Below are 17506 nucleotides of genomic sequence, written 5' to 3'. Positions count from 1 at the left end.
TTTCAAAATAAAAATTTGAGTTCTAGCACTTATTTAGAATAAAACTTATGGAGCAATGTTTTATATATATACACCTTTCAAAATTCGGGGATTAGTCTTAGTGAAAAATTAATCAATACTCTTTCAAAAAAACATATTATACTTAAAGAGGAAGAGGAACAGAGTTTAAGAATTATCTTAGTAAACTTTAATCATCCTAGTAAATTTAGGCTCAAATTTATCTAGTTAATTCAACTTATATATTTTAACCAAATATCTAAGTTTTGTTTATCACATAAAATACGTAAATTTATAATATTTTAAAAAAATTATTATTTGGATCTACCATTTAATAACAAGTAATCAACAAAAAAGATAAAAAAATCCAATATTAATCAACCTACAGATAATTGAAAATTATAATCTGAGCATAAACTTCAAATCTTATAGTTCATACTTCCTTAATCTTTTTTATTTCATAAAAGAAAAATTTACAATAAAAACAATTAAATAGAAACATATGTATAAAAGAGTTACCATATTCTGCAATTGTCTAATCCTGTTAAGGATCAAGTAGTGCCGCTGAAACAAGATGGAAATGAAAAGAGAAACAAATATGTGAAACATCGACATTGTGAAGCTGGGTGGACAGTGAGACACAAACTAAGTACTAGAGGAGGAATGTGCTAAAGGAACGGGATGTTTAATGTATTTAATCCCACTATATACACGTATAATACTTGGCAGAAAGTGAAGGCGTTACAAACAAAGTTGAAAAAGAAAGATGTGAAAAGAGAGGGATAATTATATTAGCCTCAAATCAAAACATAAAGCATTTAATAGCCTATAACTTTTCTAATATTTCAAAATAATTTTTATTGGTGGGGCCGGTTTATACGTTTTAAATGTTATTAGCTTTATAATATGTACAATGTACAATGCACCGGTCTTCATTAATATTTTTATATTATTTAAAATTATAATAAAAAAAATTTGAATCATTACCTTATTAGTATATTTATAAATAATAATATAAATATTTATTGTTGGTGGGATTCCAACCTAGATCTTCGTAGTGTATAAATAATATTCGAACCTGGCAGTTTTAGTATTGTATAAATAGTAATCTAAATATTTGATGTGGGTGGGGTTCGAACGGGCGAGTTTGAGTAGTGTATATTCTTTTAGTATTTAAATTTAATGGTTCTAATCATTTGATTAAAAAGATCCGACGGTCATAAATGAGAATCACCAATCCAACAAAAAAAAAGCATATCAAATTTTATCTCATTCATAGATACCTCATTTTTTTCACCTACTAAAAGAGTTTTATGTTCTAATTTAATTATCAAAATTTTTGTATTCTTTTGCATCTAATTGTAATTAATTATGATTTTTAGCAATTATTAGAATTAAAATAAATTAGGTGTATAAAATATGACTTGTAAAATCTCAAATTCAATATTTATAAAAGGAACTAAAAGTATAAAGAAAATTAAAGGATAATCAATCAAAAAATTAAATAATACTTAAAATCTCACCGTTATTATTTAACACTCAATATAATTTTGACAATATGTTTACATTCAAAAAGGATTATTAGTTTGTGATGGATTTTCATGATTTTTGTACATTCCAAAATCAAACAAAAATTATAAACTTACATAATTTGTTAGTTTTTTTTTGCTGAACAATTTTTTTTGCATTAAATTGAACCTAACAAAGAACTATGTTGGAAATAAATAATTAGCCGATTTGTTTCGTGATCAATTAACCCATAAAATTAAAAAATTCTTTTAAGCTAAAAAAAATTCTTTTAAGCTAAAAAAATTAACTACATCCCAAAGTATCCATACTACATCAACATCACAATTGACTTCATCATTATTGACTTTATCACATTAAAACCATGTTGAGAAACTCCATGATGGAGGAGGGGCACTGCATCTATTTATATGCCTCATACGAAGCTATAAAATTGTCAAAGTGTAAATCTCATAATATGAATAAAATATAATTCATAAAAATATAAATATTTTTGAATTAACTATGTCCAAAAGGACCATAATGCGTCGTGGCCACCACGGCCCAATGTTAGTCATCACAACTAGAGTAGGTGGTGATGTCCACCACTAAGTGGTGAGTCATGAGGTCCACCATCCAAAATCAATTGCATGATAAGCTTGTCGCTCTAACGTGAAAACCAGGTACATATTGACACCAAAACAACGTAGAACATGAAAATGGACTCTTACAATGAAGAATCTATAAGTAATTGCAAGATCTTATTTACATCAACAATATAAGATTGTACCTCTAACTCTAGGGTAAAAAGAATACTATTTTTTAAGTCACTAATTAATATTAATGCTATTAGTTCAAATATGAATCTAAAATACCCTAGAAATATGAACCATAAAAAGGATTGAATTGCATTTCTTCCTATTAATAAATATAAAGATGAAGATGAACATGGGATTTTATGTTTACAGATGCAATATAATTTTGAAATATACTGACTACTTGGTCCTAGCTCTCTTACCTAGTATAGTGATAATTAATTAATTAAATCTACATTGTTATAATTATGTTTCTAATATATAAAATATACATATAAATTAAAAGAAATCATATATAATAAAATTTTAATTTGATAGTTAGCACTTGTATTTTTTAATTTATAGATATATTATATTTGTGAAAGGTGTATTCAAAATCTAAACTTAATGCTCGTATATATAAAAGGTAAGCAAAAATTTTCAAATTTATGAAAATTCAGTTTTAAATGAGTGTTAATAACTCATTTCCATTTCGATTAACGCAATACAAACTTACAAATTGAGGTTAGACAGTCTCAGTCTATTAACGCAAGTAATCTGAAACTCAATCAAATTTGGCTCCATTACTTTTGGATTTGAATATTTCGCCAACCAAACTCCAATAACTTTACTCACTTATATGGGTAGTATTTTTCTTTTTTCTTGTTCCATTTCTTTTTGTTAAAGCACCAAGGACGTCTTTTGTCAAGTGAACAAAAAGTAGAGTCAAATTCAACAATAATATATATATATATATATATATATATATATATCTAAAAATGAGATTCTCCCGTTTTCCTTCCCAAATTTCAACACCCACTAGGGGGTTTCTGAAATAGGCAAAGCCTTACGGCCTCGAGGTAGAAATCTCAGAGGTAGAAAGCTCGTCGTTATATCTCCAAGCTCAACCGTGGGTAGGCAGTGATAATACCAAATTGGAAAATGAAGCTGAGTACGGAAGGAAGGGTGGGATGTAAATTATTGGGGAGCGGTGACATGCATAGAGATAATTACCAAAGGAAAAAGAAGGCGGAAAGCTGGGGGAGTGATTCCACTCATACCAAGTGGGAGGTGAGTGTGAGTGGGGGATATATTTAATTAAATTAAAATATTAATTTAAAAATACTTTTTATTACAAAAATATATTTAATAACAAAACTTAATATTTAAGTAATTAATGTAAATATTTAATATCAAAATAAATCTATGAACCAAAAATATATTAAAATAATAGTAAAAATTAATATATTTAATTAAACTAAAATAATTGACTCGACTTATTTTAAATTAAATACATCCATTACATCACTCAACCAAACAGACAATATAAACCCGGTATGATAACTTACACACATACCACTCTAACCCGCTTCCAAATTTCAACCCTATATCACATCTTGAATCAAACGATCACTAAGTCGGACTAAGTCCCCAAGAATGACACTTAAAGGAATTTATACGACCCGCAAAAGACACAAAGCGTGTGATCTAATTTTAAGAAAATTAAAAAAACTTTTTTACGGAGCTTGACATGTCGCATTTCATTTTTAAAGAGAATGGTACCTTTAAAAATATGGAGACAGGTGTTGCATGGATTTTCGCAAAATCGTGCGGAAAGTAGTTGGGTCAATTTTAAGCGCAACTCTCGTATTTAGCTTCCTTCACTGAGTTGGGAATCTTAAACGGACAGTCTATGATGCATCGCAGAATATTGAGAGGGGTGTCAAGTCATCACACCCCTTATGTCTCGGGGACATATATGCTATAATGGCACTATAATATGCTATAATGGCACTATAAAGGGTCTCAGGGTGAGCTAACTCTATACACTCATCATCGGTCATGGGTCATCCATATTATGGTGAATTCATTAATGGGTCTTGTACACATCACCTGCTATACTGCAAGAGCTGGTCATGCCCAATCTAGTTATTTTACTCACAATGAGGAGAGGATGTCGAACGCAGGGTTGGTGACTAGACTGAAGTTGTACTGGAAGGTGATTTCACATTTATAGTTCAATTCTCTTATCATTGTACGAGATCTATCTCTAGAGAACATATTTAGGTTCGGTCTCAATAAGTTAAAAAAAGGAAGAAACTAACCGCGCATCTTCAGAAAATAAGAACTATATAAGATCACCCCTTTTCAATCTTGGGCGATGTAGGGATTGTGGGATCGTATCCCTCTAGCTATTTTTCTAATATTTTTAATGGACATGTAGAGAAAGATGTAATCAATAGATTTTCATGGTTCTTCTATACCGAAAGGAAAATCATTAAATTCTTTTTTCTTTCTGCGAGGATGAGAAGATTGGATTTATTATAAGAAGAATTTCATGTCTTTTTAATTTTTTATCACTTCAATAAAATTCCAATTAATATTGAACTAATTTTAATTGTAAAGTTCTCAGTAATAATGAATACTTAGTCATAAGATGTGCACTAAAAACATAGAAATTACTAATAATTATAACTAGTTTAACATCTCGAAGAAATGGATCATTTGGGTTTTTCTCGTATTATGTTGTAATTTGTAATAGATTTATGTAGAAGAGAAAATAATGTCAAAAAACATACTTAGATGATTACAGCATGACGGATTATAATTACGTTAAAGTGATGAGTATGGTAACTATATTGACTAAAATTAACTAAATAGATCACGTGACTAGGTATTAATTAATGTGTGTTACATACATTATATAAGGTGGTGTTTCAAAATTATGTCGTAATTTTCTGCAACAATTGTTATTTATGTTAAATAGCTCCTTGCTTAGTTTCTGTTTGGAGAACTTAGGGCACAACCCTTTAATAAGCCAGAGCTCAAGAAAGTGGTCACCACCTCCGTGTGGGTGGCTTAAAGCTAACATTGATGCAGAAACGTTTGCACCAACGTACAGGGTAGGGGTAAGCTTTGTGATCATGAATAAAGATGCATGGGTAGGGGTAAGCTTTGTGATCATAAATAAAGATGCATAATTTATTTATTTCATAGCTCATAGGATCTCAGCACAATTGCAACCATGGGAGGTAGAAGCAGTAGGACTTAAAGAGGCTCTGTCTTGGACTAAAGAGTTAGGGTTTAAAAAGTGTATATTCAAGACAGATACAAAAATGCTAGCCGGTGCTTGTAATGGGGTGAATGACAGATCATTTTTCACACAAATGTCTTAGATTTATATCGAGTTGTTTATGCACTTTGATCATGTGCTAGTTAAGTATTTTCATACGTCTGCGAATGTTGTAGCTCATACACTGGCAAGAGATACTCATTTAATGTCAGACTTCCAAGAGTGATTTGATGTTGCTCCGGATATTATTTCTATTGTATTACTTATTGATTCAATTTAATGAATGTAAGTACGTTTATTTCAAAATAAAAAACTTCCCTTTATATAAATTATATACATAAGTTAAGAATCATCAATGATTCTAGAGTCAACAAAATAAATTATACTTAAGATTTCATATGTTTCTCGCTTGGAGCATGTTTCCGACATTTAAAGCGAAATAAATTATCATTGAACAGGTCTAAAAAAGAAAGGGGGTAGAGAATACTACACTAAATTTGAATTTTCTATTAAGAATCAATAAAATATATACTATTTTCAATTAAGAATGTCAAAAGATCAGTTGAGTCAATGTCATAGAATCTGATTTTAGGTAGTAAAATTAATACCAAAAATAGCATCTCGAACCATGCACTTCCACCTAAGAATCTTACAAATTAAAATTTCATTTTCATAACTTGTAAGTCTCATCTTATTGTTATTAACAAAAAACTAGAATGTGACTAATGATAGGGTTGTAAGCTTCAAGCTATAATGGTCGTGGCACTTTTGTTTCATGACTTAACTCTATACTGAAAAGATGTCTACATATCTCTGTTATTTATAGAATCAAGACAAAAATATAGTTTAGGATGAGAGAATGTGCCCTTTATATAGATTTTGATAGTCATGACTTTATGTTATAATCTGGAGACTTAGTGCGCAAGTCTCCATTCTGTTTCAACTTTGGAATCCTTTGAATTCGGAATTTGATATCTTGTTGATTTAGGTTGCTTAAATGCTACTTCTCATATAAGTAGCTTCTTATCCAAAGACTTTCGTTGGATTGTTGATTAGCCCCTTGTATATAATTATGAAATTAATAATTATTTAGGGTTCTGGCCTCATTTTTGGGCCTTTTTAATCAATCAAGTTAGGTTTAATTAATACAACATTAATTATATTTCTAGGGCCATATTTTAGCTCATATCATTTACCCCCAACTTCTAGGGAACCTTTTCAAGATTTTATGAAAATTAAATTAATATGTTCCCTTTTCGGGATATCATTTTGCATAAAGTATGGAGCGACCTATATGTTTACAATGATTTACCTTGTTAGAGTCTATGTATATGGGTATCATGCTCCTACATTGGAATTGACTTATTTCTCCAAGAATGTTAAGAATTTCAAGAAAGTGTGTGTTGATTTGACTTTCTAATTCAATATGCTTGTTAGAATGCGTACTAAGGTTCATAAGATTAATACTAGAAACCAATCCATTAGCCAAGATACGGAAGAGATTTGTGTTTCATGTCCACAAATGTTTGATCGACCTATTCAAATCACCTGATTTGGTAAAGCAAATTACTTTCATCACTATTGGACCCGTTGTTGAGGTCGAGGTCACCATTACAAATAATTAGAGAGTCATAAGTCTCTATACTTATTAGAATATTATCACTTTAGTAATCTAATGCATATTATTCCCCCTTTTTCAGGAAAAAGCACATTGATGTTAAACAAATTCATGATGTTTTCTTGTTCCATATTTAGATGAAAATTTGAAATAATTATACAGCTATTTGACCTTGCTTACTTTCTTGTGTCTGAAGATAATATATGCAGAATTTTGGATATCAAAAACAGAAATCAGGTCATAGTTGAAGTTGAAATGGAGAGGAACATGAACTTTCCAATTAATTTCAATACAAGGATTAGAAAGCTAATGTTGTTAAAAATTCATTACTTTAGCATAAAAGATTTTGCCACTTAGCTTTTAAAGATTTAAACTTCTCAGGACAAAATACGATGGATAACTTACCAGTTGACAAAGAGAGGAGAACCTATTCGAAGGCTTCATCCTGAAAAAACATCACAAAATACCATTTCCTAAAAAATTATCATGGTCAACAAAGGAAAGCTTAACATACCCATTTAATGTCCCAAATGAAAACTCTATATTTGGGATAACAAAGGTATTTTATGATCTTTTTTGACAATTGTTAAATATTGAATACAAAACAGAGGGGGGTGAATGTGTTTTGGATATTTTTAGCCTTTTTAAACTTTTATGTATGTGCTTGGTTGTTTGGAGGAGGAGGTTGGATGTTTAGTGGAGAAGGAGCTGGGGACGCGTCATCTTCCTCCAAGCCTAGAAAAACCATCTTACTTTTGATGGAATCCGTAGCTCTAATTCTGAAATTACTTACCCATTTCTAGGTGTCTTCATCAAACTTGGAGAAAGAATAATCTGGGCCCTTTGCAATAAACCCAGAGCACCATTCCTCGAACCCAGCTGTGAAACCATTCTGATAGACTAGCTTTTTCTCCTCTTTCCATCCATGCAGTCTGTCATCGTTCAGAGTGTCAGACTCCAGCTGCACGGTGGAATTTAAAGTGATTACACTCTCCATCGCTTTCTCCATGGGATGGTTTCACTAGCAATTCTTACCAAACTAGGGTCTCAAGTCCCATCCCAAGAATATATGCAACATCTTGTTAAAAATGGAAATTTGAGGACACATGTAATATGTCTTGTTGATGTAATTTCTGGTTAATAACAAGTGGAGGTTGTTCCTTGCTATAAGGACATACACTTTCATATTTGCATCTAAGACATTTTCTTAGTGAAATCCATGTAGAAATAAGAGCAAGAATGCTTATTTGTATAAGAGTTGTTTCCATTTTAGATGAGAAGCATATTGTGAAATTTATGCAATGTTCAGGACATGAGGCTAGAGGTTCAGGGCCTGATGATGTGCTAAAATAAGTTTCTGCAATGTTCAGGGCCTGAGGTTGGAAGCTCAGGACCTGATGGTATGCTGAAAATGTTTCTGCAATGTTTAGGGCATGAGGCCAGATGTTCAGGTCCTGAGGTGGTGAAAAGTTTTAGTTTGTTTAGGGCTGAAGGCTTATGCTCAGGGCATGATGATATGCTGAAAACGTTTTTGGAATGTTCAGGGCCTCAGGCTAGATGTTCAGGTCCTGAGGTGGTGAAAAGTTTTGGTTTGTTTAGGGCCTGAGGCTTATGCTCAGGGCCTGAACTGGAACCCAATTGCTAAAATTATATAAACATGTTTTGTATAAATAAGTATATTATATGTTAATATTTGAGTGAGGATTATTATTATTTTAATAATAATTAGACTCTTATACAATACATAATATATCAGATTACATACGTTACTTTTGTAGAGAAGAGCAAAAGTTGAAGTGTGTGAAAATTTGAGAGAAGTGTGTGAAAATCTAAGAGAGAGATAGATTGGGAAAACTAGATAGAAACCCTAGAATATAATCTCTCTGGCTATCTCCCACATATACATACATATATTCAATGATTTTCTTGGTGAATTGAGGTGCTGATCATTGTTGAGCCCTGTCATATCTGTTAATGGATTGCTCTGAGCTGTTTTATCTTGGAAGTGATATTGCGATAACCCACCACAGTGTAAGTGGGGCAATAATCACTTCAAGAACAGTCAAGTCTTCTCGAGGGCTTGGCAACTCAGCTGATTCTCTAATTATGATAAAGATTCATAGAGCTAAGTGATTTTCTCTAATTTCTTATCAATTCGGTCTCTAATTTTATATTGTTTGTGCCTTCGTGTTTGTTTCGTTACTTGGTTGAATTTGCCTGTTCTTATTAATTTTTTATATATTATTGTCCCATTGTTGCGCGTAGTGTTAGTTCTATTTAGAATTGTACCCACCACTCTTGAAGAGATTATCGGTGTTATATATTAATTAGCAAGATGGTTAACGATACTGAAATTCCTAAGACTGTTGAAACTAGTTCTGGTTCCGGTGGTACTGTTTCCATTGATTGGACTACATACCGTTTTCCCCAGCAAATTGATTTATCGGGTATGCCTGATGAATTCGGTAGTGGAGTTTCTTTTTCTCGTTGGCAGAAAAAGATGAAGTTCTGGTTAACGGTTAAGGGTATGGCCAGTGGTACAGTATGATCCTCTAGTATTGGATCAAGAGAAAGCTGCACCTGTTAAGGCTTATGCTATATCGGTTGAATAAGGTGGAGAACACCTTATTCGATGTTTATTTATCAGGTGCCTATACTACTAATGTCTTATGGGATAAGCTGGACCAAACCCATAACACTGATTCTCAAGGTCTTGAGAAGTATTTTGTGGCTAGGTTTCTTGATTTCAAGTTGGTGGATGGGAAATCCATGACTGAACAGGTTCATGAGTTTGAGGTGTTGGTTTATGCTTTGGGTGAGTCCGATATGGTCTTGCCCGAAAAGTTTTGAGTAATGTCTGTGATTGAAAAGCTCCCTAAGTCTTGGGAAGAGTTTGCTCTCTCCCTGAAAAGACCAGAAAGGAGAGATCACATGGACTAACTTGATGTTGGACATCTCTCTACAGGAGCAGTACTAGTCCAAACAGGGACATATGTTTCCTGTGGAACATGGGAGCACGAAGGTGAATGTAGTCACTGTAGGACAGAAAAGAAAGGTAGTCACTACGAAGGCTAACACTAAACCTGACAAGAACAAGGCTAAGAAACCAAAGGCGAACAAACCATGTTGGTCTTGTGGACAGGTTGGTTATTGGAGCAAGGACTGTCCAAGTAAGAAAGCTAAGAAAGATGGAGTGGTAGCTCAAGCAAATACTGTGCTTGGACTTGGAACCACGAGTGGGCCAGTAGCTAACATGATCATTGGTGAGGTTGTTGCCTCTGGAACCGATGACAGGTATGTTACTTACAACCCTGTACTAGTTTCCACTTATCTGTCACATGAGTGGTTGATTGATACTGGAGCTAATGTACATATTTGTGCTGATATTAGCTTATTTGTATCTTATCAACAGAGTCATGGAGTGACTGTGACGATGGGGAATGCTAGTGATACACAAGTGCTGGGAATAGGAAATGTGGACTTGAAGTTGGCTCCTGGGTGGATTCTATCTCTCACTAGAGTGCATCATATTCCCTCTATTCGTAGAAATATTATAAGTGGAAGTTTTTTAGTTAAAAACAACTTTCAACTTTCTTTGAAGTGCAATAAAGTACTTGTTACTCATACTAGTACATTCTTTGGAAAGGGTTACTTGTCTGATGGTTTGTTTTTAATAAATATTGAACCCGTTTTGGGTGGTTTTATTAATGATAGTATTGCACCTTCTGTTAGTTGTGTAGAATCATCTTATTTGTAGCACTTACGACTTGGTCATTTAAATTTTGGAGCTCGAAAGAATATGATGAATTTAGAGTTGATTCCAAAGTACGTCATTGATAAGAAATCTAAGTGTCAAGTGTGTGTAAATCCTAAACAAACAAGGAAACCCTTTCATAATGTTGTTAGGGATTCAGACTTGTCAGATTTAGTGCACTCAGACATATGTGAATTTGGTGGTGTTTTGACTAAGGATCACTGTAGATATTTCATTACCTTTATAAATGATTGTAGTAGATATTGTTATGTTTATTTGCTTAAACGTAAGGATGAAGAACTAGAAAAATTCATTATGTTTAAAAATGAAGCTGAGACACAAACTGGCAAAGTACTTAATTGTTTGAGGTCTGATAGAGGTGGTAAGTATACGAGTACCTTGTTTAATGAATTTTGCACAAGCAATGGTATAGTTCATGAGGTTATTCCACCATAAACACCTGAGTCTAATGGGGTGGCAGAACGAAAGAACAAAACTTTTAAATACATGATTAACAGTATGCTAATTAATTATGGGTTGACTAAGTACATGTGGGGAGAGGCTCTGATTACGGCTTGCCATATTCTGAATAGAGTCCCTCTAAAACATATGGACAAGACACCATATGAATTATGGAGAAAGCGTATGATAAGTTTGAGTTATCTTCGTGTGTGGGGGTGCCTTGCTAAGGTGCTTGTCCCTGAACATAAGAGAAAGAAAATGGGTCTGAAAACTGTTGATTGTATCTTTCTGCACTATCTTGGATCCACAACTTCTATAAGATTTTTATTATTAAAATCTGACATAGATGGTATTGTGGCGAATACGATAGTTGAGTTTCGTGATGCAACTTTCTTTGAGGAAGTATTCCCAATGAAGACCGGTATACCCATAGGTAGTTCTGAGGATGATCCCACTCACAAATCGACTTCTATTCCTGATCATATGGAAAAGATGACAAATGTGAAGGTGGATCCTGGTAGTAGCTTTACTTCTAACGAAGTAGAAGAACCTAAAAGGAGTAAGTGTGCAAAGGTCGTCAAGGACTTTGGAAGTGACTTTATCACTCACAATGTCAAGGATGAGCCTTTAAATTTCCATCAAGCCATGGATTCTTCGGAGTCATGTCATTGGAAAGGCGCTGTAAAGAGTGAAATTGACTCAATTGTTTCAAACGGAACATGTGAGTTAGTTGATCTCCCTCATGGGTGTTCTACTATTGGATGTAAATGGATCTTCAAGAGGAAGCTAAAGCCTGATGGCTCAATAGATAAGTACAAGGCTAGGCTACTTTATAAGGGCTTTAGGCAAAGGGAAGGTATTGATTATTTTGATACATATTCTCCAGTTGCCCGAATGACAATAATCAGAATGCTTATTACATTGGCTTCTGTACATGGTCTTATCATCCATCAATTGGATGTAAAGACAGCTTTTCTTCATGGTGACCTTGAAGAAGAGATTTATATGGATCAGCCTGAGGGATTTATTGCATCTGGTAATGAGAGGAAAGTATGTAGACTAGTCAAGTCCATCTATGGCCTTAAATAAGTACCTATAGACTGGCATAAAAAGTTTGATGAAACTGTTTTAGACTTCGAGTTTTTAGTTAATGAAAGTGACAAGTGTGTCTACTAGAAGGTTATAGTTAATGATTGTGTGATCATGTGCTTGTATGTAGATGATATCTTGTTGGTTGGAACCAATATTGAGATTATTAATGAGACTAATAGTTTTTGAAGAGGCACTTTGAGATGAAGGATATGGGTGAGGCTAGTGTGATTCTTGGGATCAAGTTGACTCAGTCAACTGATGGAATAACTTTGTCACAGTCTCATTATATAGAGAAATCTATACTTGAGAAGTACGGTTATTCAAATTATAGAATGGCTAGTACACTATATGATTCAAAAGTTGCCTTAGTCAAGAATAGTTCAGGAGTTCATGTGTCTCAGTTAAGGTTTTCTCAGATTATTGGGAGTTTTCAATATCTTGCTAATGTAACTAGGCCAGATATTTCTTATTCTGTGTCTAAGTTGGCTAGATTTACAAGCTGTCCAAAAAAGACTCATTGGGAGGCACTGGATAGAGTTCTTAGATATCTGAAGGGAACTATTTCCCTTGGTTTGCATTACCGGAGATTTCCGGGTACTCGAGGGGTACAGTGATGCAAGTTGAATAGCTAAAAAATATGGTTCCAATTGAGTGACTAGATATGTGTTTACCTTTACGGGTGGAGCAGTGTCCTGGAAGTCTTCTAGACAGACTTTGATTACTCGGTCTACTTTTGAGGCTGAGTTGTGTGCACTTGATGCCACGGGGACGGAGGCTGAATGGTTACATGGACTCCTGAGTATGTTACCTGTAGTAAGTAAGCCGCTTTCTGCCATTTATGATCATTGTGATAGTAGTATAACTATCGATAAAGTCAGAAGTGTAAAGTATAATGCTAAAATAAAGAGACACATCCAAGTTAGACTAAAGTCTATAAGGGGTCTTGTGTCTAATAGGATTATTGCTATAGAGTTCATATGAACTCAGGATAATATAGTTGATCTGCTGACTAAAGGGCTTGAGCATGTTGTAGTCCTTACGTCAAGGTTGGGGATGATACTAATAACCAATCATAATTCATCAACAACGGGAACCCAATACACCTGAGAGGAGATCCCTCGATGTCTATTCAATGTGGTAATAACAAGTTGTAAGGATGAATTGGTAGTACCTATACAATATACTTTTAGATACTTATTATCTGAGTCTATCCCTGTAAACCTTAAGAGGTACTTGGACTATTAGTTTAACAAACTCTGATTGTAACAGTTTTGGATCAGGATTTGATAAATTCTGATGGACCAAATACTGTGTCAGAATTTGTAAACTCTGAATGGGGTCAAGTCGAAAGACGAGATGTTAGTAGTACATCTTTGGAGATGCCCAGGTAAGCGAATGTAATTATGTGATCGCAATTAGAAAAAAAGGTTATTCCTTGAAGCATTCGACGAACAGGATCAAGATAAGACCATAACATCTTAAAGTCGTAGATCTGCACCATAGCATTTTTCCTTGTCATCGTCTATGGAGTGTGGTTACAACAAACGGATAGAGATTCAAAGTGTAATATTCCATCTATATCCAGTAGCTATCGAAGTAGGGGACTTAGGATGGTTCAAACTCGGAAGGGTACCGACTCTAAAAAACAAGTCATGATAAAATCTGATATGCATTTCTGTATGGATTTGTGGGGGATTGTTAGAAAATGGAAATTTGAGGACACATGTAATATGTCTTCTTGATATAGTTTCTGGTTAATAACAAGTGGAGGTTGTTCCTTGCTATAAGAACATAAACTTTGATATTTTGATCTAAGACATTTTCTTAGTGAAATCCATGTAGAAATAAGAGCAAGAATGCTTATTTATATAAGAGTTGTTTTGTTTTTAGATGAGAAGCATATTGTGAAATTTATGCAATATTCAGGACCTGAGGCTAGAGGTTCAGGGCCTGATGATGTGCTGAAATAAGTTTCTGCAATGTTCAGGGCCTGAGGTTGGAAGCTCAGGACCTGATGGTATGCTAAAAATGTTTCTGCAATGTTTAGGGCCTGAGGCCAGATGTTCAGGTCCTGAGGTGGTGAAAAGTTTTGGTTTGTTTAGGGCTTAAGGCTTACGCTCAGGGCCTGAACTTGAAGCCAATTGCTAAAACTATATAAACATGTTTTGTATAAATAAGTATATTATATATTAATATTTGAGTGAGGATTATTATTATTTTAATAAAAATAATAATTAGACTCCTATACAATATATAATAGATCAGATTACATACGTTACTTTTTTAGAGAAGAGCAAAAGTTGAAGTGTGTGAAAATATGAGAGAGAGATAGATTGGGGAAAATAGATAGAAACCCTAGAACATCGTCTATCTGGCTCTCTCCCACATATACATACATTTATTCATTGATTTTCTTGGTGAATTGAGGTGTTGGTCATTGTTTAGACTTCTCGTATCTGTGAACGGATCGCTCTGAGCTCTTTTATCCTATAAGTGATATTGTGGTAACCCATCACAGCGTAAGTGTGGCAATAATCTCTTCAAGAGCAGTCAAGTCTTCTCGAGGGCTTGGCAACTCAGCTGATTCTCTAATTCTGATAAAGCTTCATAGAGCTAAGTGATTTTCTCTAATTTCTTGCCAATTCGGTCTCTAATTATATATTATTTGTGCCTTCGTGTTTGTTTCGTTACTTGGTTGAATTTGCCTATTCTTATTAATTTGTTATATATAATTATCCCATTATTGTGCGTAGTGTTAGTTCTATTTAGAATGATGCCCAACACATCTTAACCTCATCACTCTTTCAGGGACTCATATAATCTCCCCTTCAGTAGAAGGTTTTGTTCCAATAACCTTTTTTAATGCTTTGTTGGGTAGAGTGAATGGGGTTATGATTGGCGGGACGCATCATTACTGTTCACCATGGGTGATGTCCGCTTGAGTGCATTTATTTTCCAAAATCCAGAGGTCTTCCAAATTAAGCCTTAGTTTCATTGTTCTGTCATGTTTAGCCTAAATTTAGGTGAAACATTTCACAAAATAATAAATTCAATCAATGTAATCGCTCATAATGCTATACACCCGCTACATTTTACTCTTTTTCAGTTTTATGTTAATTATATAATTATCAATTTCAACTATTTTGCAAATAGCAATTGTAAGGTTGTCTGTTATATTAATTTTAATGTTTGGGTTTATTATCCCAGGTATTTATTAATTACTAGCATAATAATACAAGCAAGTGTACTCATTGGGTAATTACCGAATCATTTTATTACCAATCTTTTATATTAAATACTAAATTAGGTAGATGAAAGCTGGGTTAACCCATAATCATGCTTGAAAAGAAATTTTAAAATATAAAATCTCTAAAAGTACTTATTTGTAGCGGAACTCTTTTTTAGTATTTCTTGAAGTAGTATGACGCTTTGAGTGGTACAAAGTTATTGATTAAACTTATGACAATATAATGTTTAAATTATCATAGTAATGGTGGTTATCATTGTATCAAGTTTATTATTATTAAACTTGATTTTGAATGCCACATGTGTACTTTTAACTTTTATCTACATTTTGATACAATACATCAATCTCAAAATATCTAACCTTTCATTTTGTATTATATAGTTCCATGTTATAAAACAAAATAGCATTAAGCATATCGATATTCTATTTACCAATACATTTAAGATAAAATGTATAATAATTTGCTTTTTACAAAACTAACATGTGAATGTGGGCCCTCACTCCCATGTGGCACTGACATGTCAGGTCGTGGGCCAAGCCACATCAGATAACGCTCGACACATAAGCATTAATGCACATTTTCAACTTAGAACTTGACAAAAAAGTAAATAGCGATCACGAATATTACGGCCATTTAGGTTGCGGTACTTATTCCTGAATATCAACCGATTTTGATCTTATAAAGGTCATCTTGACGGTTGGTAAAGGATATGTTTCTTATAGTATAGATTTTTAGTTAAAAAATATTATTCAATATCATATCTTTATGAAAATATAAAAACTTTCGTTAATTCAAAATTACTAACAACTTTAGTAAGTGACGTAGTTTCGCTAAATAAATACTATTTGATAATTTTTTGTCAGTTTATGAACTTGTACACATTTCCGATACTCCATTATTATTTCTTTTCTAAATTAAATTTTTTATAATAATAGGATTAAACACATCTTCGAAAATCTTTTATTTTTTAATTTCTCTAAACATGGTATATTAATAAATATAAAAATAAAATTTACTGTATTAAATAAAATCATAAATTTAATTACAAATATTTGAATGTATATATTTGATATTTAAATAATAAATATGATATTTGTTGATAATACTTTTTATTTTATTTTAAGAAATGATTATTTTTATTTATTTTTATTAGATATCTCCTCAACATATCACTTATTTTGTCACCTTTATTGAGAAATATAATAACTTTGTTGTGACATTTGTGTATGCTTATAATAAACCACACGAAAGAGAGCCATTATGGCATTATATTGGCCACCTTAGTAATGCCATTGATGTCCCCTGGTGTTAATTGGGGACATTCCAATTAGAGTCAAAGCAGAACATCAACGTCCAAGCGGATTACTATAACCACTGGATATTCCGGAATGGAAATGGGAACATCTAGCCATGGATTTTGTGCTAGGACTTCCATGAACCAGAGCAAATCATGATGTAATCTGGGTAATTATTGATAGACTAACGAAGTCAGCACATTTTCTCCCAATCAACAAAATATTTTCGCTCGACAAGTTAGTGCATTTATATCTCAAAGAAATTATAATGCGACATGGAGTTCCTGTATCCATTGTATCTGATTGAGATCCACGTTTCAATTCAAAATTCTGGAGATAGTTTCAAGAATGCCTTGCTATTAAATTAAATATGAGTACCGCTTATCATCCGCAAACGGACAGACACAGTGAAAGGATGATTCAAACAATTGAAGGTATGTTACGGGTATGTGCGATTGATTTTGAAGGCAGTTGGGACAAGAATTTACCATTAGTGGAATTTTTTTACAATAACAGCTATCATGCAAGCATTGGAATGCCACCTTATGAAGCATTGGAATGTCCCCTGGTGTTAATTTACCATTAGTGGAATTTAACTACATTCTCAATATAGATGAGGTAATTGGGGGTCGAGAACATTGGATCACAGAAATGCAAAGTTTCAAAA

The sequence above is a fragment of the Apium graveolens genome, chromosome 11, assembly GCF_009905375.1.
Source record: "Apium graveolens cultivar Ventura chromosome 11, ASM990537v1, whole genome shotgun sequence".
NCBI classification, from domain to species: Eukaryota; Viridiplantae; Streptophyta; class Magnoliopsida; order Apiales; family Apiaceae; genus Apium; species Apium graveolens.
This window is presented reverse-complemented; position numbering follows the sequence as displayed.